Here is a 23,598-nt window from a genome sequence, read left to right as displayed (position 1 = left end):
GAAAGGTAAAAACACAACTGAAATGCACAAAAAGATTTCTGCAGTGTATGGAAAAAGTGCTGTGACTGATCGAATGTGTCAAAAGTGGTTTGTGAAGTTTCGTGCTGGAGATTTCTCACTGGACGATGCGCCATGGTTGGGTAGAACAGCTGAAGTTGATAGTGATCAAATCAAGACATTAGTTGACAACAATCAACATGATACCATGTGGGATATAGCCGACATACTCAAAATAGCCAAATCAAGCTTTGAAAATCATTTGCACCGGCTTGGTTATGTTAATCACTTTGATGTTTGGGTTCCACATAAGTGAAAAAAACCTTCTTGACCATATTTCCGCCTGTGATTATCTACTGAAACGTAATGAAAATGTTCCATTTTACTTATTTTATTTATTAATAAATGTATTTATTTATTTATCTATTTTTAAATAAATTTATTTATTTTATTGGCTGTGTTGGGTCTTTTTTTGCTGTGCGCGGGCTTTCTTTAGTTGCGGTGAGTGGGGGCTACTCGTCTTTGTGGTGCGTGGGCTCCTCATTGCCGTGGCTTCTCTTGTTGTGGAGCACGGGCTCTAGGCGCATGGGTTTCAGTAGCTGCAGCACATGGGCTCAATAGTTGTGGCTCACGGGCTCTAAAGCGCAGGCTCAATAGCTGTGGCGCACGGGCTTAGTTGCTGCAAGGCATGTGGGATCTTCCTGGAGCAGGGATTGAACCCATGTCCCCTGCATTGGCAGGGGGATTCTTAACCACTGCGCCACCTAGGAAGCCCGAAAATATTCCATTTTTAAAACAAATTGTGACAGGCAATGAAAAGTGGATACTGTACAACAATGTGGAACAGAAGAGATTGTGGGGCAAGCGAAATGAACCACCACCAACCACACCAAAGGCCGATCTTCATCCAAAGAAGGTGATGTTGTGTACACGGTGGGACTGGAAGAGAGTCCTCTATTATGAGCTCCTTCCAGAAAACCAAACAACTAATTCCAACAAGTACTGTTCCCAATTAGACCAACTGAAAGCAGCAGTCAATGAAAAGCATCCAGAATTAGTCAACAGAAAACGCATACTCTTCCATCAGGATAACGCAAGACCACATGTTTCTCTGGTGACCAGGCAAAAACCATTACAGCTTGGCTGGGAAGTTCTGATTCATCTACCACATTCGTCAGACATTGCGCCTTCAGATTTCCATTTATTTAGGTCTTTACAAAATTCTTTCAATGGAAAAAATTTCAATTCCCTGGAAGAGTATAAAATGCACCTGGAACAGTTCTTTGCTCAAAAAGATAAAAAGTTTTGGAAAGATGGAACTATGAATTTGCCTGAAAAATGGCAGAAGGTAGTGGAACCAAAGAGCGAATCCATTGTTCAATAAAGTTCTTAGTGAAAATGAAAAGTGTGTCTTTTATTTGCACTTAAAAACTGAAGTCACTTTTTGGCCCACCCAATAAAAAGAAAACATTTTATGAATGCCTAGTTCTCCCTTGAACTCTTTCCAGTCAGGATTTTGCATGAAAGAACAGCATTTCTTTCTTCAAAGAAGGCTCAGAGGCAATAGGAAGCATAGTATATTGAAGCCTGTCAAATGATTCAATATGGTTGAAGCATCGTATGGGGCGGGGAGACAAGGAGGAAGATATAAACACACGTATAAAGATGGGGTTAAAGGTAAGAGATTAGGCAGGAGAGGGGTGTGTGTGTGTGTGTGTGTGTATATACCCATAAATACACACACATAGAGAGCAACTTCAAATAATTCAATATGACTTGATTGTAGTTTATGTGTGTGAGGAGGGCACGGAAGTAGATATAAACACAGGTGTAACGATGAAGGTAAAACCTGAATGATACAGAACATATTTTTTAAATGGAAAGATGAACCAAAAACTACAAGTTGAAATGGTTACCTCAAGAGAGAAAAGAGGAACAAGGTGGAGGGGACAAGGATAGAAGCTATACTTCTATAAATAGGCCTTGTTTTGTAGATTTGATTTTGGAACTACAGAAAATTTTTACATAAATATAAGACGAAATTAAAACATAAAAAACAACCCATAAATATCAAAAGCAAAACAAAGCAAGTGAACCTAACTGTATACTGAGTTGGTGGCATAACCTCAGAGAGTTACTTTACTATTCTGGTTGTATGTACACTTGAAATTTTCCAAGGGTGAGGAGTGGAGAAAGAGGAAGAGGGAGAAGGTGAGGAGGAGGGAAGGGGAGGGGGGGCGGAGGGGGTGGGGAGGGAAAGAGGCTGGCCCAAGTGATGGGAGGAGAGGGATAGGAGGAAAAGTTTAAGAATGTAGGCTCACAGAAACCACTCTTTAAGCAGGAGGGGATAATCAAAACAATCAAATGCTGCCCGAGGTCAAGTAAAATAAGGACTGTGAAGCTTCCATCGCACTGAACATCACTTGAAGAGAGTCAATTAAACATTACATGTGGTTTGAAAAGGGCAAACGTGCTTACCACTGGAAAGAAGGTGAGGTCAAGAATGCGCTGCATAATCCAGAATGTGTGGATGTGGTTCTCTGACCTGTGGCCATTGAAATGTCAGATTCTAACTCTAATACCATTTACCCTATCCCCTCCCATAAGACAAGTCTGACTCCACAAGAATGAGGTGAGCCCCTTCCCTGAGCCTCCAAGTTTCTGAAGGCCCCTGTAAGGCTCTGAAGACATCAGAAAGAATAAAGTAGGTAAGATTAGATCCACCTGAGATGCAGCAAGGTACATTACTGTAGCTGTTGTTACTGTTATGATTTAACAGATATTAATATCATGCTAAGTAACAAGCCCTATCCTAAGCACTTTCCAAATATTAACTCATTTAATCCTCTCAATAGCCCTATGAGATGGATACTGTTATTAAGAATTTTTGCACTGGCTCTATTACTTTCTCACCATGTGACACTGACCCAGCCATTTCTCTGTTCTGTGCTCCAGTTTTCTCCTCTGCACAATGGAAGCTTTTGGATAGGAATTTCAAAAGTTCTTTTCAACCTTAACATTCCATGAGCTGCGGTAGTGAGAAATATCAGCCCTGGCCACTGACTTAACATGGTGGGAAGGAGCATAAAGCTAACCTGTCCCCTTTCTTTCCTTCTTCTCCCAGCTTAGAGTTCTATTACCTATATTCTGTCGTTCTCCCTACAAATGGCAGGAAATGTTACCTAACTACAGTGCCTGCCTCTAAGTAGATGTTTAACAAATACCTGTTAAATAAATTAACACATGAAAAATCAAATTATCCCAGCCCCCATTTCTTAGAGACCCTGCTATGACACTTTTCCATCCAAAGAAAGTGCTGAAATTTTTGCTACAGATGTGTGGGCGCATGTGTGTGCATGTACACATATACGTATGTGGGTTTCAAAAGGCATGTGGCATTCCTGTCTAGATTCTTTTTACTCAAGAAAAAGACTGTTGTGGTCATTTAAAAGCTTCCAGTAAAGAATTTCCTGCAGCAAAAATTCAAGGTCAGCTACTAAAGGGAACAGATTTTTGGAAGCAGTCAAAAGTGACTTGAGGCTCTTAAGAAAGTTGACTAAGTAGTCGAAACCCTAAAGAGAAAGCTGCATGCCAAACTCTGCTGTTGATGGATTCAATTAAGTGGCTGTTCCTTCAGGCAGTGAACAGGTCTATTAAAGCATTCTTAAGTATGTTTGCTTGTGGATCAATCAGCAAATAATCAAAACTGGAAGCTCCATTCTTTCAATGTTCTCCTCTGAACTTATTGAGGTAAAAGAAAAATGTAGGGGCCCCATGCCTTAAGAAAACCAAAACTCACAAAATAGATACATAAGCAGCGGATTACTCATGTTGCCAAAAAAAAAAAAAAAAAATGTTCGCTGAATGCAGAGTTCCTTTAAATAGCCTGCTCCCTCAGTGCCCTTAAGATGTGACTGGATTTTCCAAAATTGTATCTACACAAAGCTTTTCAGGAACACACATGTTTTGTAAAGTGAGGCTCCTCTGTATTTAACACTTACCAATTTGAAGCTGCTACTTAAACAGCATTAGCTTTAACATTTATTTGGACTGAAAACTCAGTTTGGAGAAGTAAAAAGTAAAATCTTCCCACTGGAAGCTTTACAGTAAACACACTACAGAAAGTTCACATTACAGAGGGACTCTAATGTTAGTTTTATTGAATATTTGGTCCTCTCGTGTTAGAAGCACTGCATTTTATTTCACAGTTGCACATGAATTTCTGAGTGATATTTTCTGTGAGTACATTCCAGTATAACACCTAGATCAGAGTTAACAGAAACCCTTGGAAATTCCTCTCTGCTCTTTATTAATTTTTTGGCTTCATTTCTGTTTTTCCAATGCAGCAGTCATGATTATCTTGATATCTCTTAGAAATGTTCCCTTCTGTAGTATACATGCACTACCTAGTTTCTGTTAGTGCATGTATACTGAAAAGGAGACAATGGAACCTGCATGCCATGGTGGGGAAGAGAAAGGCGATTTAAAACAGGAACATTTGAAAATGAGAAGCAGAAAAAGTGCTGCTCCTGAGGGAATAGTCTTTCTCATGGCATGCTGCCCAGAAGCTGCTATTCCTTCCTGGCTAAAGCCACAGAGGAGATGAAAAGCCGAGTCCAACAAACAGAGGCGAATTGTGGTGGGAAACAGAGTTTCATGGAAGTCAGCAGTTTGCAAAGCTGGGCTGTCCGGTGTGAGAGCAAGACGGGCCGGAGGCTACACTGCTCAGTCAGTGGCACCTGGGCAGGGCAGCACCGGACTCAGAGCTGTCACTCAGGCCAGAAAGCAGTGTTCACAGTGAGGGTATGACCCGGTGCTTAGGCCACCCATGGTGGGGTTTCTCAGGAGGGTCACGAGACCTATGGCCCAGCTTCTGTGGGGACAGAGCAGCACTGAGAGACAGTAACAGACAAAAGATGGGAACACAAGGAAACCTGAACCCAAAAGACAGCACAAGGCACAGATGCGCAGAGGCCAAGAGACAGCGGTGCAAACGGCAGTTGCCACAGAGCAGCGGTAACAGCGGCAGCTCAGAACTGGCAGATAAAGCATATGATTTATCAGGGGGAATGCTGGGGGAATCCAGGAGCCCCAGATGGCCACTAGCAAGCACTAATGAGCTACCCAAAATAGGGATACATGTGGTGCCAAGAGGAAAAATGAAGACAAAAAAAAAAATCCACCAGAACTGAGACCTAGGCTACTCTTTTAATGTTTCCTGATGTAGCAGAGCATGAAAGAATTAAGTCCAACATCCAGTGGAATCAGGGAGAATAGACAGAACCAAGACCTAAGCAAAGTGTGCCTGTAATGGTGGGGCAAGGACTTCTTTTAAAAACAGTTTCCCAAATGACCTTCAAGTGACAAGGCCATCCCAACAAATACTGTTCCTTCAAAGCAGCCGCACCCCAGCTGGCTTTGGTTGGGACTTCAGCTGCAGGGGCCACTTCGGCCACCTCCTGCCTGAACTCACTCCAGGCAAGCTGGTGCCAGCAATTAACCCAAGGATGTGACACCTGGTTCTGCAGTTTTAGCAAGATCCCAGGCTGACTTCCCTTGCATTCCATTGGCTTGTTTATGAAGCCCCACGTCTACTAAAACTGTCAGAAAATTTTCAAGCTGGTTTCTCATGACCAAAAACATAATCCTATAATCCTCAAAAAATATTTTGAACAGATAAACAGTACAGTGTAATATCTGACACAGCCAGGCACCTGCAGGTCAGTCATCTCCAAAGCACAAGCCTCCCCACAGTGAGTGGGCCCCAACTAGGGCACTTAACACTTTCATGCCAGTCAGGGTCCCAACCCACTATTGAAAATAGGGTAATGTTTTCAAATCTTTTCCAGTAGGATGCAGGTTGCATGCAAAAAGAGAACACATAAAGTTCTCTGGAATAGGCGTTCATCTTCAACAAAGAGTACTGTCGGTTGACCCAAGTACCTAAATGGGGTACTTTGAAGGTAACATTCCCCTATGGTAGGCCCCAATACGGATGTTTTACCTTTGGATAATTAAAAGTTGAATATAAGTCTGATTTTAAAAAACTCTCCCATTTAATGAAAGCTTTGGGGATCAGTTTAGGTTGATTGTTTTCAATAAATGTTACTTAAAATTTGATCCTAGGTGGTTTTGAATTTTTTAATTTCACACAGCTACCTGAAAGAATATTGATAGTGAAACAAAACCCTTATTAAATATGAAATGAGTACAATGTTCCACTTGCCTAGTACTATTATTTCCAACAACTTTAACCAATTGATGCTCAAACTGAACCTTGAAAGTGAGTGAAAATGTACCTGAACCTTTAATGAAACAGCTGTACCAAAGGGCATGCACTTTATTGTATAGTACGCAAGGCTTTTGAACTAGAAACTATTAATTGTGAATTATGTGTGATATTTCCTTATTTGGTTTCCCCTGGTAACCTTCCATTCTTTCTAAAATTACAGTCAAATTAGAAACAATGCTGGGGTGGAGGAAGAACACTGTGAGAAATAGGTTCACTGAGAAATGAACTGCAAACAGAGGAAAGAAGTCACTAGAAAAGCCACAAGAGCCTCAGCAAACAACCCTCCACACCTGAGTAGCCCCTGAGTGCCCTGACAGGGCCACAAATACAATACAATCCAGGATATTCCAAGGAGTCATCGTGAAAGGGTTAAATCAGGTTGAACAAATCACAGAAAGTACATAAGGCAGTTTAGAAATTTTTCAACTTTTGGCAAACAAAGGGGTAAATTTCAGTTTTGTGAAAAATACTGAAAAATACAGTCACAGAGAACACCCCATACCTTCACAGAGAGCACCCCATACCCTATAGTGCTCTGTGGTAAACAGTAAGAATGGTTCTAGTTTATTCAGTACCTTCACTCAGTGCCTGAGCTCGGGTTCAAATCCAGGACTGCCAGGTTCCAAGTGCTTTCCATTATTCAACAACTCAACAATGAAAAGAATACCTGACTAAAATGGTCAAAGGATTTGAAGAGACATTTCTCCAAAGGAACTATAGAAATGGCCAAGGGCGCGTGTAAAGTTGCTCGACATCAATAGCTATCACAGGAATACAAATCACAAACCACAATGAGATACCACTTCACATCCACTAGGATGGCTATAATCAAAAAGATGGATAATAACAAGTGTTGATGACGATATAGAGAAAACTCAAACCATCACACACTGCTAGTGGGAAGGTTAAATGGCATAACCACTTTATAGAGCAGTCTAGTAGTTCTACAAAAAGTTAAACATAGAATCACCATCAACAATTCCACTGCTAGGTATAACAAATATCCACATAAAAACTTGTACACACATGTTCATGGCAGCATTGTTCACTACAGCCAAAACATGAAAACAGCCCACAAGTCCACCGACTGCTAAGTGGATAAACAATATGTGGTCTATCCATACAATGTGGTATTACTTGGCCATAAAAAGGAATGAAGTACTGATACATGCTACAACATGCATGCACCTCAAAAATATCGTGTAAGTAAAAGTAGCCAGTCACAAAAGACCACAGCGTGCATGACTCCGTTTATAAGATATGTCAACAGGCAAATCTGCAAAAACAGAAAATAGATTAGTGGTTACCAGGGACTGGGGCAATTGAGTAGGGAGCAATGAGGAGTGATAGCTAAGTGGTACAGGGTGTCTTTTAGGGGTGATGAAAATGTTCTAAAATGGACTGTGGTAATGGTTTTGCAATTCTGTGAATACCCTAAAAACACGTGAATTGTACACTTTAAATGGGTAAATTATATGGTGGGTAAATTATATCTCAATAAAGCTGATATACACATGAAGATAAGATTCTTGCCTCATCCAGTACATCTGAAGGATCATTAACACTGAGTTTATCTGCTAATGAATTTTTTTAAGCTACTTATGAAACTATGTTGTTTTTGGAGTAATAGTCAACGATGTACTTTTGCTTCTTTGTTTTAAGTGTGTGTTGTTCCAAAGATGCTGAATATAGCCAAGATTTCATGTTGTTATTTACTCCCAGCAACAGCATAAAATATTTAGTAATTCTGTTTCATGGTATACTATATTTATACTAAGGCGTAGAGCCAAATCTATCTCGGCATGCAGAAGTTTTTTCTTTACATTTTTAATTTATAAAACGATTGCCGTATTATAAAGTAATGCATAATCAGCATAGAAAATGTGGGAAAATGCAGAAGAGATAAAAAAAAAAAAAAAGCCAGTCAACTCTATTGCCACCCACGAGATAGCAACTGTTAACATTCAGGTTTATTTTTTCCCCTTGTTTTGCAATGCATGTTTTCTTCACAGAATTGTGATCACATGGTATATTTCAGCATTTATCTACTGTCTGCTTTCATGAGAGCTTTGAGGAACAAACCTAGCGAAATTTGGACCAGAGCACTAATCTGTCTCTCAAGCTTCCTCCTCCCTCCCCTCTTACCTTCCTTTTCCTGGAGCTCAACACCACCACCAACCAAGCCTGAAGACAATAAAGACATGAGAAGTTAAGCTACAGAAGAAGGCTCAAAGTGCTCATCATCTTGAAGTGCCCATCCATCATCATGCAGCTCACTGCTGTCTCTCCAAGGCTTACACAGAATGAATCAATACCACAGCAACAGTTCAACTTCATCTTTGCAAAGGAGGTCATGAATACAAATGGAGACTCTAAGGAGACTCAGCTCCCTTCTAATCAAGTGTTTGACCCCCTTCCCATCTCACAGGAGATCTGCTATGCTGTGATCATCTCCTCAGTAGATGACCTCCATAATATTGTGAGAAGAACACCATGCACAGTGCCCAGTCCTCCGGAAAAGGGCAGGCTGCTTCTCCACTGCTAGGGCATGCTCGTTAGCAGTGTAGGATGATTCCAGGCCGAGCACTGTATTTTAAAAGCCAATGATACAAAGTCCATCTGTAAGCCGTGTGGAGCCTGCTTAAAGCATTGGGAAACAGAAGCTCCCTCTATTCCAAAGTCCCCAGCCAGCCAAAGACAGATAGGTCAAGCGCTTGCAGATATAAGGTTCATAAAGACACTGTGTGGGACATGTACACTTACGGTGCATATGTGCTGTGTTGGAGGAAGTGCAATTAGATCCAACAAAGGCCAAAGCCCCACAGTTGAAAATGCTTTGTGAAGGTAAGATCCACATGTGCACTGCAAGATTTAACAAGGCAGCACCTGAAGAAGTTGCTGAGGTGTTTGGTAGACACCACACAAAAAAAGACCTGTTGCTAATACCCTCGTGAATCATAAATCCCAATTTTCTCTATTATGTGCTCATTATTAAAGTGCCTTAGCCTCTCTTTTATACAGATGCAAATAACATGTTTTTAAAGAAGGGATACATCACCTTAAGCCAGTTGTTGTTTGGATCTAGCTGTGATCAATAGAACTATTAGGACAAAAGCAGAAAGAAACAGATTATGCAAAGCCTGTAACATTAGTCACTAATAGTGTCCTGTGGGAGAACCAAATGTAATAAGATGGGTACATAGTATGATGTCAAATTAACCCATCTTTTCAAGGACTATTGTACTAAGAAAAGCAAAGTGAAAATGTGTGTACCCGTGAATCCAAAGGTTGAAAGTTTTGAACAAAGCTCTTAATTCATGCCATTTCCCAAAATGACCTGAAGTTGAAGTAGCTTGTCCAGTAGACAGGAAAATACCAGGTTAAAACATAAGAAGAAGCACCACTCAACTCTTGAGAAAATACTGAGTATCATCAAAGACCAGCTGGAGAGGAATCATTAGTTCAATGGATGTTCATCTTTCTTTCTTTCTTTCTTTCTTTTTTTTTTTTTACAGTTTGACATCTTTATTGTTGTTGTTTTTTAATTGGGGTATAATTGCTTTACAATGTTGTGTTAGTTTCTGCTATACAGCAAAGTGAATCACCTATATGTATACATACACATATCCTGCTTTTTTGCATTTCCTTCCCATCTTGATGAATAAACACCTGTGAAGTGAAGTCTTAAAGAACAGGCATTATATACAACAAACGATGATCAGAGGTCAGTAAACAAGTGATTGAACTCAAAGTTCCCTTCCAAGGCTAATACTCATCGAATTGATTATTTTCTGTCAAAGCAGCCATGAGTCTCGAGTACCCAATAATCTAGCCAACACAGAAAAGACAAACATGGAGAAATACTGCATTGTCATACAATATTTTTTCTCAAATTTAGTCTTGCAGTTTCAAGATAACTGGAAAACACCATGATGTAGCTGTTTTTAATGCCAGGGAATGGGAATTTACAGATTATTCTTTAGGCCATTCTGTAGCTTCTATTTGGAGCAAAGAAAAATAATTTCGGAAGTTCATTGTCAATTTCAGTTTGTCATCTTTCTATATCAAAGACAGATGGGGTTAGATGCAAACATATGGGAAGATATTTTTTCTAAGCCTAAAATGTCTTTGTATATTTGTATATTTTCTCATTATTATACAGGGCTGGGCTGTCACTTGGCTGTCGCTTTAAAGCAATTTCATCTGGAACATGAAGACTGTCCAGCCCTAGGTTAATGCAGAATATAGGAAACAGATTTACTAAGCAGACTGGGTTTTTTTCTCTACCTTTCATAAAAAATACTTTTCACCACTGTGCTAAGGGCAGTTCCAGCTTTACTTTTATGGTGCCTCTTTCTCAGCAAACTTTGGACTCTACCTCAGGTTTACAGGATTTTCCACGGCACAACTGCTTGCAAAATTGATCTCTGTGCTATTTGTCTATTCATTTTCACCTCTTATTTCTGAAACTGAAAGTGTCTTTATTTGTGGCATATTTTCCCCAGTCAGCATTTGAAGTTTGTTTGCCATAAAACATTTCTTGCCATTAAACTGGCCCCCAAGAGTCTACCTTACCCAGCTACTACCACTGCCCACCACTACACATTTTAACATGGGATACTTTCTTGCAGAGTTGGCAGGACTGGGTTGTTTTTCCCACATTCAGTGGTAGTAGACTAAATTTGTTTCCTCGGTTCCTTTGCACCCACATCCCTGAATCACTCCTTCCCCAGTCTCAGATAAGATGTCAAACAGAGTACCATTCCAGCTTTTAAAAATTAAAGTGAAACCATGAAATATCAAGAAGAAAATATGAAAGAATATTCATCTTTTCTCAGAATGGACCAGGCTTTTGTAAGCACAAGAAGAAGAAACCATAAAATAAAAGATGTATGGACCTAAGAATTAAAAAATCTCAATCTTCTGTATGTTGAAACACAACTAAACTGTAAACAAGAAGCTGGAAAAATATATTTGCCAAACAAATGTGACACACACACAAAAGGTTAATATTGCTACTATACAAAGAAATGTTACAAATCAATAACAAAAAGACAAACATTCTAATAGATAAATAAGCGAAGGACCATGTCCTGTTGATTGTCCAACTCAGCAAGCATTCCCCACCCCCTTCTCTTTTGCCTGCATCACAGGCAACTAGGGTCACAGGCACCCAGGGGTAGTAATGTGGCACAACGCTGCAAGCAAGTATCTGCTGGAGGAGAGGGGCATTTCTAGGAAAAAATATGTTTTCTTAATTAAAGTACAGAGGGCACACATAGTCCTTACCTCATTTTTCCTGCCTTGGACAAGGAGGGGATGGCTGAAGCTGGGGCAGTCATTTTGCAAATGTGATATCATTGAGCTGCTGAACCAATACCACCAGCAGCTGGTTACTTCCAGACTCCTGTTTGTGTGAAGAAAAAATGAACCCTTATTAGTTTAAGCCACTGTTAATGAGGGTTTCAGATACTTTGAGCCAAAAACATTCCTCACGGATGTTCCTTATATAATTAAGCAATTCATACACAAAAAGTAAGATGCAGATAGACAATGAGCATAAACATTGCTTCACCTTGCAGATAATAAAATACATTAAAAATAAAATAGCAATGTTATTATGCTAAGTGAAATAAGCCAGACACAAAAGGACTCTTACCTTGTGATCCCATTTACATGAGATACCTAGAATCCTCAAATTCCTAGAGACAGAAAATAAAATGGTGGTTGCCAGGGGCTGGGACAAGGGGGAGGGGAAAATGGGGATTAGTGCTTAACGGACAGAGTTTCAGATGGATGAGATGAAAAAGTTCTGGAGTTGGATGTTGGTGATGGTTGCACAACAATGTGAATGTACTTAAGGCCACTGGACTATACACTCAAAAATTATTAAAATGGTAAATTGTGTGTTGTATATATTTTACCACAATAAAAATACAATAAAAATCAGAAAAAAATTAAATAGCAACACAATACTAGTTTTGAATTTTAAAAACTGACTACATTTAAATTTTTTTAAATATTGTTAAAGATGGTACACAGTGTTTCTGTGTGTAGGGAAACAAGGATTCTCACATGCTACTGGTGGGAGTCTGAATTGGCCCAACTACTTTAGAGGAACTATGATAAACTGTACCCCAAAATCTTCTAAATATTCATATCTTTTGGTACAGTGATCCCACTTCTAGGAATACAGCCACTAAAATAATCAGAAATATGGAGAATGTTTTCTGTCCAAAGATGTTCAGAACATCATTGTTTATAATATCAAACAATTTGAAACAACCTATGTGTGTAGAAAGGGTTTGTTTAAATGCATTGCTATCCGTCCCTTCTGTGGAATACCGTACTGGCATGATGAACAATGGTGTAAGTCAAGGGCTCTTAAATTTTGCTGTATATTTGAATTGTCTGGGGAGATTTTATAATTCCCAATGTCGCAATACCTCATATCCATTCAATCAGGACTTCTGGAGGTGGGACCCAGACATCAGTACTTTTTAAAGCTCCCTCCACCCCCACCACCCAGTAATTCCAATGTGCAGCCAAGCTTAAGAACCACTGATGTAGATTTCTATTTATTGACATGGAAACAACATAAATATTCACTAGAATTTGTTTGATGATAAAAGCAGATTATAGAACAGTCTGTAGAGCATGAGCTCATTTAAAAATATAAACGTGTGGGACTTCTGAGTAAAGATGATGGATTAAACACCCACATTTGCTTTTACTTCTTCCTGAAACTCCACTAAAACAACAATAAAAAGATTTTTAAAAGGTACAAACTGACAAGGAAAAAATAATGGGAGAAGAGAAAACAGAAACACAATTTTGAAAGCTAGAAAGCATTTAAGTGGTGACAGGGAACCAAGAAAGCCAAATCCTGAACTGATAGTAAGGAAAGCTGAGAAATAACCCAATTTACAATGCAGAGCCCCCACCCCTGATAATGACTTAATTAATGGAAGCAGGTATCCCTGGAAGAATGAAGGAAGAGGTCACTTGAAACTTTACTTAGGATGTAACTGGAACTCCAGATCCCGTCCCTAAGCCAGCTGGATCTGAAGGTTTATTTTCTGGAGAGGGGAAAAAATAAAACAGACAGTCTCTAGACAAGAGGGCCTCAGACACAGTGCTGGGCTGAGGGTACTGTAACTGAGAGCAGACAGATTGACAACGCTGAAATCTCTGGCTCTCTTCCCCTACTCAGTTCTCGGAGCTGTGGTGGCCAGGTTTATACCTTCCAGGCACAAGCCGGGAAGAAATCTGATCGTCGCAAGGAGAGAAACCTACAGGTACTTGTTATAGGCTGATTTGTGTCCCCCCAAAATTTGTATGTTCACGTCTTCCATACAAATGTGGGTATAGTTGGCGACAGGGTCTTAAAGAGGTAAATAAGTTAAAATAAGCTCATTAGGGTGGGCCCTAAACCATTATGATAGATATTCTTATAAGAAGAGTAAATTTGGACACAGACACATACAGAGGGAAGATTATGTGAAGACAGGGAGGAAATGGCGATCTACAAGCCAAGGAGAGAAGCCTCAGAAGAAACCAACCCTGCTGACAGTTTATCTTGAACTTCTAATCTTTGGGATTTGGGGACAATATATTTCTGGTGTTTAAGCCACCCAGTCTGTGGTACCTTGTTACAGCAGCCCTAGCAAACTAGTCCAGTACTATATCAGAATTTCCCCCAAAATGGCCCAGCTGTGTCACCCTGCAGTGAAACTCGATAAGGTCCACTCACAACCTCCAAATGACTGATTCCAAATGACTCTTGGTCCCCCACTCTTAAGCATTTTAGCATGCACCTAAGGATCATCAAACATCTGTGGAACGCTTCCAACATGAAAGATAGAATCCAAAGCAAACAAACAGGAAACAAAGAAAAAAGATTCAGAGAAAGCAAGGACTATTCATGAAGGAAAAAGAAAATGTTTCTGAAGTACTGATCCATGCTACAACATGGATGAACTTTGAAAATATTATGCCAAGTGAAAGGAGCTAGACACAAAGGCCACATAGTGTAGGGATACATTTATATGAAATATCCAGAATGGGCAAATTCATAGAGATAGAAAGTAAATTAGTGGTTGCCAGGGGACGGGAGGGGGAGGGAACAGGGAGAAACTGCTAATGGATAGAGGGTTTTAGTGGGGAGTGATGAAAATGTTCTTAAATTAGATAATAACAATAATGGTTACACAACTGTGAATATGCTAAAAAACACTGAATCATACTTTGAAAGGGTAAATTGTATTGTATGTGAATTACATCTCAGTAATCTGCTATAAAATTATATAACATCCTCAGAGATATATGAAAAGATAGTATATATATATACATATATATATTAAATACAAACAGAATGCTGTAATCAAGGAAAATTGAAAAACAAACAAAAAAAAAAGCTCCTAGAAATTAAATTATATTATGGCAAAAAGAATTTAATTCAATAGAAGGATTGGAATATAAAACTGAGAAAATCTCCCAGAAAGTAGAACAAAAAGATGAAGAAACAAAATAATAGGGGGAAAAAAAGGCAAGAAAATTAAGGGACCAGTCTGAGATAGAGCCTGCAAATAATGGCAGTGTAATAGAGAGAAGAGAGAGAAAACAGGAAAGTGTTTTAGTTATCTATTGCTGCATAACAGGTTCCTCAAACACTTAGTGGCTTAAACAGCAATAATCACTTACTACCTCCTCTGGTTTCTGTGCGACAGGAATTCAGACGGGGCACAGCGGGGACTGTTTGTGCTCCACAATGTCTGCACCTCAGCTGGAAGGCTCCAGGCTAGAGACTAGAATCATCTGAAGGCTCAGTCATATGTCTAGTGGTTGGTGCTGGCTGTCGACGAAAGGTCTAGCTGGGGCTGTCAACTGGTATACCCATGTGGCCTGGGCTTTCTCCCAATGTAGTGGCTGGATCCCAATACTGTGTTGACAGGAATAGAGGAAAAGAGATATCCAGCACAAGTCATATTTCCTTTTATGACCTATCCTTGGAAGATGAACAGTGCTACTTCTCCCATATTCTATTGGTTGAGGCAGTTACAAAGATCTACCCATGTTCAAAAGGAGAGAATATAGACTCTACCACTCCTTGGAGGAATGTCAAGGTCACATTGTCAGAAGAGTATATGGGATGGGAGATGTATTGGCATAGTCATCTTTGGAAAATGCAATCTTCCATAGAAGAAAAACTTCAAAGAAATATCAAAATATAAGAAAACTTTCCAGAACTGAAGGATGTGAATTTCCAGCTTGAAAGGGGCCATTACATGCCTAATCTAATCAATGAAAAGAGAACCATGCTAACTCATCTCCTGGAGAAATTTCAGAACACTGAGGTCAAAGAGAAGATCCTACAACCTTCTGCTGGTTTCCTGACTGCATCTTTTCTTTTTGGAACCATCCACTGCCCCTCTGGGGAGACAATCCAGTATCACTCACCACTGCTTCGCCTACCTCAGGAGAGCGCGCTTGCCCCAGGCCAATCAATGCACCTGGCTGTTTCAGGGATGAGTACATTTAACAAATAAAGCCAAGCCTGGCTCTTTTTCAGGGACCAATATAGACATTGGTTATGAAAGGGCCTCTTCTGAGATTATAAGCACCAGGGACAATGTAAGCCTGGAGCTGCCAGAGGCTGTTTTTGCAGCCAAATGTGAGAGGCCCACTTAAGAATGAAGCCAATAGTAAGGGAAGTAAAGCCAAGAGATGGAAAGAGAAGGAAAATTGAAATGATATTGCTTGAATGCCTGGAACTAGCTCGACCCTGGGCCATCCAAGGTTATGTAAGCCAACCAATCCCCTCTTTTGCCTAAGTTCATTTGAGATAAGTTTCTGCCACTTAAAACCAAAAGAGTATTGACTCATTCAACAATTCATTGCATTGGTATTTCAGAGAAGAATAACCATATGAGACAGTAATCAGCAGAATATGCTAACTTTGTCAGTTTCCCAAGGGTAGATTCCAATATGGAATCTAGGTAGCAAGCATTCCTAGCACACTCAAAAAATTCAAGTAACAATTATAAAAGCTTTTGCCCCCCAGGATTTACTCACATTTCAATGAGATCTTTTAAGGGAATATAGAGAGATCCTATTTGTCTATCAATTAATTTTGTACCTGTAATTCATCATTAGTGGTGTGTGTGTAAAAACTTAATTTAAAAAAGGCAGTGTTATTTTCAGAAATGACATATATCTTAAATGTGAGCTCTAAGATATATGGTACATGACAAAAGTTTATAATTCTAATCTGCTAAATTTCACAAATCCTTGGGAATCTCAAATTTTCCCAACATTATTTATAATTATTATAATTTCCTAGTCATAGTCTGTATATATGTATTCTCCTCAGAGTATATCTTCAGAATTTAAAAAGAAAAATGTTTTTAAACACTGTTGTAAACAACGAGCTCATGTGGGATTCAGATTATTGTGAGGTTCTAATTTGGTGTTTTTCTTTTGGAAATTGAATATATGCATTTTCCTTTCCAGAAAGGGGGAGGGATAAAGTAAGGGAGGGAGGGAGAGACAGAAAGGAAAGGCAGAGAAAAAGGAAAGAATAGATAGGAATTGAATTATCTGTTAATTATAAGTGTAATTTCTAATTTTCAGGTGCAAAAATACAAGGCATAAGATTTTTGCATAATTATAAGTCTGTCATGCCAGGTTCCCAAACTATGTTCTAAGCTTGGTATAAACAAATAGTAACTCAGGGGTATGTATTTCCCCACTACAGTATCTTAGAGGGAAAGAAAGTTTTCAAAATCAGTTAGCTTTACCTTTGCAGTTTAATGCCATACTGTTTCCAGAAAGAAGAATCAAATAAACCATCTATCACTAGACAAATCTCAGGTCAGTTTAAATGGATTTAGAGCCATCAAAACACTTGATCCAGATTTTTGACTTGGTTTATCTGTTACTTACCATGGGGGGTACAGAGTCAACTAGGATTTTTAGGGGACTAGAAAACTAAACAATATTCTAATCACTTAGAAATTGATTCTTTGGAGTTGACTTTCAAAAAAAGTTAAAATACATGAAATTACTGGCTTCTGTCACCATTTCGTAGACGAAAAGAAAGGTATTTTAAAGCACACTTTTCCTATGGATCTTATAGAAACTGGACAGCTGTTTTGTCTCAGACAGTACTTAAGTACTTTACCTATTTTATCACACTTAAATGTCACAAAATCCTGTGTGGTGAGTACTACAGAGGCATAGTTACTAAGTAACTTTCCAGAGGCCTGACAGCTAGTAAGTGGAGGAGTCAGAATCTGAACCTCCAGCACTACTGTCCCACAATCTTAACCACCTCTCTCTAGTGTCTACAACTAGAACTAGTTTTAAAATGCCCCCTGGAAGTAGTTAGTCTGAAAACAAAAGTCTTAGTCCCCTCTCTCTGACAGAAAACCACACAATATAAAAGTTGGAAATACCAGCCGCCTAATAAAATCTTTCTATTCTGTAAACATCTATTCAGATTAAACCATTATTAAGAATATAAAATACAAAGAAATTTCATTGTTATAAATATCCAATTCATGAGAATAAGAAAACATCTGAGTGTAATTAATCATTATAAAGTTTGTATTTTCATATTCAAAAAGCAATCAAATTTACTCTGTCCAAAATCAGCTAAGAGTGAATTATGGTAATTCATGCATATTAGCTTATCACAACACATAACAAAAAGCATCTTTCCCTGTCTTTATTTTTATTTTATAAAAGCAATGAACGCAAATGGTAACAAACCAACAAAAAATCTGAGGACAAAAGGCTGCAGGCTGTCTCCCATCCCACACTTCCCCAACAGTAAACCCGCTTCTCAAAAGCAATCCATTTTTGCTGTTTCTCTTTAGCTCTCTGGAAGTATGAATGATATGCTTAGACATCTATGTCTTGATTTGTATCTGTTGATGCCCTGATAGCCCTGATATGAAAGAAGCACTTAATTTACAACATCCTTCTGGCCCTCTCTCTTCTTCCTGATTGTTGATCTTTGTTATTTTTAGTTCTCTCTCTGGTTACCTTGGTAACTTTAAATATTGTACTTAAAGCTCTATTTCTAGTTCTATCAACTTTTGATAGTATCTCTTGGGCAGAATGCAAATATAAGCAATATTGACAATATAGGAGGTGGAATGTACACAGGACCAGCCTCCCTGGCACGCGATCTGTGCAGTCACACAGAGCCTCACACAGAGAAGTGCTAAGCACTTGGTTTAATACTCTTCTGTCATTGTCTTGAAATTCTTAAGATATTAAAGAAAATCTTAAAATGGAAAAAGATGCCTTGTTCATGGTCAAGTGATCCACAATTCAATGTAATTCCAACTAAAATCCCAACAGATTTTTTTCTAAAGGAACTCAACAGGTGCATTCTAAAATGTATATGCTCAAGAATATCCAAGGTTTGCCTTTGCTATATCAGATGTCAAAAGTTATAATAAAGAAACATTAATGTGATATTTGTATACGGCTAAAGAATTGAAAATGAAACAGAATAGGGTGTGGAGAAATAGACCCATGAATATATTAAAATGATATATGCCAGGAATGATATTACAGAATAAGATAGATTATTTAACAAATGGTGCTGCGACAATCAGATATCCTACCATATACCACACTCAAAAATCAACTGCTGGTGGATTAAAACTTTAATATGAAAAAACAAACCTTTAAAAAATTTAATACAGTATAGGAGGATGTTTTTATAAACTCAAAGTAAGGAAGTGTTTCTTAAATAAGACACATAAAACAATGACAATTAAAGAAAATGTTGATAAATTTGACTCCATGAAAATTATTAACTTTTGGTCATCAAAAAAGAAAGTAAAAAGTGATAAACTGGGAGGAGATATTTGCAATACATAGGCCTAACAAAATATTAATATCTAGAATACATAAAGAATTCTTACAAATCAATAAGAAAAGACAAATGACCAAATAGAAAACTGAGCAAAAGACTTGAAATAACATTTCATAGAAAAGAAAACTGAATGGCACATAACCATGTAAAAAGATGTTCAATCTCATTAATAATCAGAGAAATACAAATTATGACACTATTAGATATCATTTAATATCCACTAGGTTGCCAAAAATTAAGAAGTCTGGTAACACCAAATGTTTATCAGGACGCAGATCACTAGGAACTTCTGATGGAAGTACAGACAGGTGTAAACATTTTGAAAAACAATTTGCATTATGTTATAAAGTTTAACATTCACATATTCTATAAAGCAGCAATTCTACTCCTAGGAATAAAGCCTACAGATGCATGCATATATGTTCTTATGTGTGTGCACCATGATTATATCTACACAGTTCAAAACAGCAAAAAATAAAAATGGAAAAAAAAAATAAAACATCCAGCAACAGGTGAATAAAGACAAATGGTAGTAAATTTAGACAATGAAATATTATGTATCAGAGAAAATAAATTCACATGCAACATGAATAAATCTTATAAACACAATATTGCATTTTAAAAGAAAAGCAAGGCACAAGACTACTTCAGCATTTTGTTTACATAAAGCTCAAAAAGAAGCAGGTCTTAAAAAAAAAAAAAAGAAGGTCTTTATGTAAACACAAACAGAGAATTGAGAATAATAGTTGCGGAAAGCTTGAGGATGGGAGAGGGAAGGAGAAAACAGGTGGATGCACACACAGAGCCCTGGCTAAAACAGACAAGTTTCCTTGTTCTCCCCACTTCCTGGAAGATGAAATGTTTCCAGTTCACTTTCCATTGATAGTGCCTCAGCTTTATTTGAGGATCTCAGTTCTACTCTCCATGTTATGCAGTCCCATGGGCTTATCTCCTGTCCTGCCATGGTCACTGTATCCTAAACCCTTTGTTACTGAGATGACAGTGTAGGTTCAACTTCAGCTCCAGCTTACCCCTCTGGTTTTCAGCTCCACTTGGTTTATTCCTTGGGAATTGCCCTTACTTTCTTTAGAGCTCAGATATGCTTTTGATAGGATGTTTGTGAAAGGTTATCCAACATTCTCTGGTGGATTTTGCCATGGTACATCTTGGGTTTTTTTTTTTTTTATCTTTATTGGAGTATAACAGCTTTACACTGTTGTGCCAGTTTCCACTGTACAACAAAGCAAATCAGCTGTATTTCACTTTTCCAATCTCTTCTATGAAACTGATCTTTTCCAGTTTTCCACTTCCACTTTGGTAAATTTTGGTCATCATATACTAAAAAGAAATCAGTGATCCCTCTATGTTCTCAGATCTGCTGCCAAACACATGTATGTAATGTTGACTTATAATTCTTTCACTATATGTTACACACAAGTTTGTCTTATTTCTGCTTATGAATTTTACCAAGTTTTGGTTTTTTTCTACTTTTTTCCCCTTAGTCTAGCAAAGGGTTTATCTAATTTATAGTTATTTTCAAAGAACAAGCTTTTGGATTTTTATCCTACCTACTACCGTTTTTGTTTCCCAATTTATTAATGTTAGCTTTTATTTTTCTTAATTGCTTTCTCCTAGTTCTTCTGGTTTCTTTCATTGTCTTTGTCTAATATTTTTACATAAGTACTTAGTTTCTTTATTTCTCATGGTCTTTTTAAAAATGAAGACATTTAAGGCCATGAACTCTCCTCTGAGAATATATATTTTGGTATGAATTACACATTGCTTTCTAAGTTTTCAATTTTCTTTTTTTCTTTGATCCAAAGATTATTTAGAAATGTGGCGGGTTTTTGATATCTAAATAGATGAGTCACCTTTATATTATTTATTTCAAATTTTATTTAAGTTTTATCAGTGAGTATAATCAATAAAGGAACTACTTTTAAAATTCTGCTTCAACTTTCTTTTTGGGCCAACTCATGATTGACAGTGTAAATGTTCCCTTACTCTCACAAAATAGTATACTTACGAATACACATATAGCTATTAACTTGCTTATTTATTATGTTTTTCAAGTGCTCTATGTATCAGACAGGAATTATGTTTAGTTGCTAGAAAGAGAATCAATACAGTAGCTCCAACAAGGTAGTGGTTTATATTTTCTCTCTCTCTCTCTCTCTCTCACACTCACACACACACACACACACACACACACACACACAGAAAATCTGACAAGAGATAGCCCAGGACTGATATGGCATCTCTATGACGTTATTAATGCTCTGGGTTCCTTTTATCTTTCTGCTTTGCAATTTTTAGTGCCACTATCCATCCTCAAAGTTGCTTCATGGCCAAAAGATGGCTGTTACAGTTATGACCATCACTTCCAATATTCCAGGCAGAAGGAGGGAAGGGAAGAGGCATAAAAGATCTTATAGTTAAGTCTGCCTTCTTTAAAGAGCTTTCCTAGAACCCCCACCCAATGATTTCTGTTTATAGGTCAGTGACCACCCCTACTTTATGTATTTGGCTGCTATCTTGTTTACTGCATATAGGTTTGTGTTTAGGTTTATTATAGCCTTGTCCCTTCTAATTACATAATGTCTTTCTTTGTCCTTTTTGATTCTTTTAATTTTAAATTCCTCCTGCATTCTTTGTGTAGTATTTTTTGCTCATATCCTTAATTTCAATCTTTATCATTTTAAGTGTATTTTTAACCTACTGGACAGTCTCTATATTTTAATGGGATAAGTCAGTTTATTCAAATATAAAGTCTGATGCGCTTGATTCTGTGTTTTGTATCTAACTTTATATTTACTATTTATTTTGTAATGCTGCTTGCTATTTTTCCTTTCTTCTAATACACATATTTCTTTACTATCTATTTAAAATAAGATCAAATTTTGTCTCCATCAAAATGCTCCATTTCCTCCCCAATTTTCCCCCATTCCAGTAAGATGAAACATTTAGAATACTTTCACTCTACTCTACCCTCTTCTGCCTATCCTCTGAAAGCCCTTTATTTCCTCTCACCTCCTATCTTTCAACCTAACCCCTACATTTTATGTTGGAACAATTCAATATCCATTTGAAAAAAATACTGAAGCTCAACCCATATCTCCCACATTATACAAAAGTTAAATTGAAGTGGATAATAGACCTAAACCTAAAAGCTAAATGTATAAAAATTCTATAAGACAACACAGGAAAAAAAGTTTTGCCACCTTGGGGTAAGCAAAGATTTTTTAGGTAGGAAACACAAAGCACAATCTATAAAGAATAAATAAATAAATAGGACTTCATCAAAATTAAAAACCACTGTTGTGCAAAAGAAATATTAAATTAGTGAAAAGACAAGCAACAGACTGGGAAATATTTCCACAACACACATCTAGCAAAGGACATGTATCTGGAATAATATGAAAAATAAATGACCTATTTTTAAGATGGAGAAAAGATTTTGGAGCAGTTTACAAAAAAAAAAAAAAAAAGATACACAAGTGGATAATAAACACATGAACTCAATGTGACTGCTTATCAGAGAAATATAAATTAAAACCCAAATGTGGTATCACTACACACCTATTAGAATGGCTATTTTTTAAAATAACAATACCAAGTGCTGGCAAAATTCTGAGCAACATGCATTGCTGATAGAAATGCAAAATAGTATGGCCATTTTCGAAAACAGGTTGGCAATTTCTTATAATGTTAAGTACACATTTACCATATGACCCAGAATCCCACTCCTGAGTATTTACTGGCGAGAAATAAAAAACTATATTCATACAAATATCTCCATGCAAATGTTTATACCATGTTTACTCATGATCTCCCCAAACAGGAAACAATCTAAATGGCCTCCAAATAGCGAATGGATAAACAAACTGTGGGTGCATGTATATATGCACATAATGTAATAGTACTCATCACTACAAAGTAACAAACTAGTGCTAATACATGCAATTTCAAATGCATTTTGCTAAATGCAAAAATTCAGACTCAAAAGGCTACATACATATCATATGGTTCCATTAATATGACATTCTGGAAAGGGTAAAACTATAGGGAAAGAAAGCATATCAGAGTGGTTGCCAGAGGCTGTGTGTGAGAGACAGAGGTTGTGGTTGTAGGACTGTAACCATTAGGCAAAACTCATAGAAAGAACTACACTAAAAAGAGTAAATTGTATTTTATGTAAAGAACATTCAAAAATAAAAACAACCCAAAGAAACAAAATAACCCAATTTTGCACTCTGTGGTTAACTCATTATCAACACAGTGATAAAGCACAAAGTTCATTCCTTCCAAGTAATCTAATGCATACAACCCATAAGAGACAAGTATGGGATGCGGTTTTGCCAGAACCCAACAAGCCAACTAGAGATGGAAATTCCTACTCAGACTTGGGTGGGACCAG

General features: G+C 37.7%; 1 long non-coding RNA gene across 2 annotated transcripts in view; it reads right to left on the bottom strand.

Annotated features, from left to right (window-relative positions):
- Positions 1-568: 568 nt before the first annotated feature.
- Positions 569-23,598, bottom strand: part of LOC130842111 (uncharacterized) — a 40,495-nt gene continuing 17,465 nt past the window's right edge. Inside the window, exons 2-4 of one of the 2 annotated variants that reach the window (XR_009050353.1) lie at positions 11,579-11,696; positions 9,348-9,389; positions 8,451-8,473 (exon numbers count right to left, since the gene is read on the bottom strand). This is a non-coding gene — a long non-coding RNA (uncharacterized LOC130842111). Of the gene's footprint in view, positions 762-8,450; positions 8,474-9,347; positions 9,390-11,578; positions 11,697-23,598 lie in introns of those variants that run through there. The other variant, XR_009050354.1, reaches the window with a different exon arrangement.

The sequence above is a fragment of the Hippopotamus amphibius genome, chromosome X (genome assembly GCF_030028045.1).
Source record: "Hippopotamus amphibius kiboko isolate mHipAmp2 chromosome X, mHipAmp2.hap2, whole genome shotgun sequence".
Lineage (NCBI taxonomy): Eukaryota > Metazoa > Chordata > Mammalia > Artiodactyla > Hippopotamidae > Hippopotamus > Hippopotamus amphibius.
This window is presented reverse-complemented; position numbering and strand designations above follow the sequence as displayed.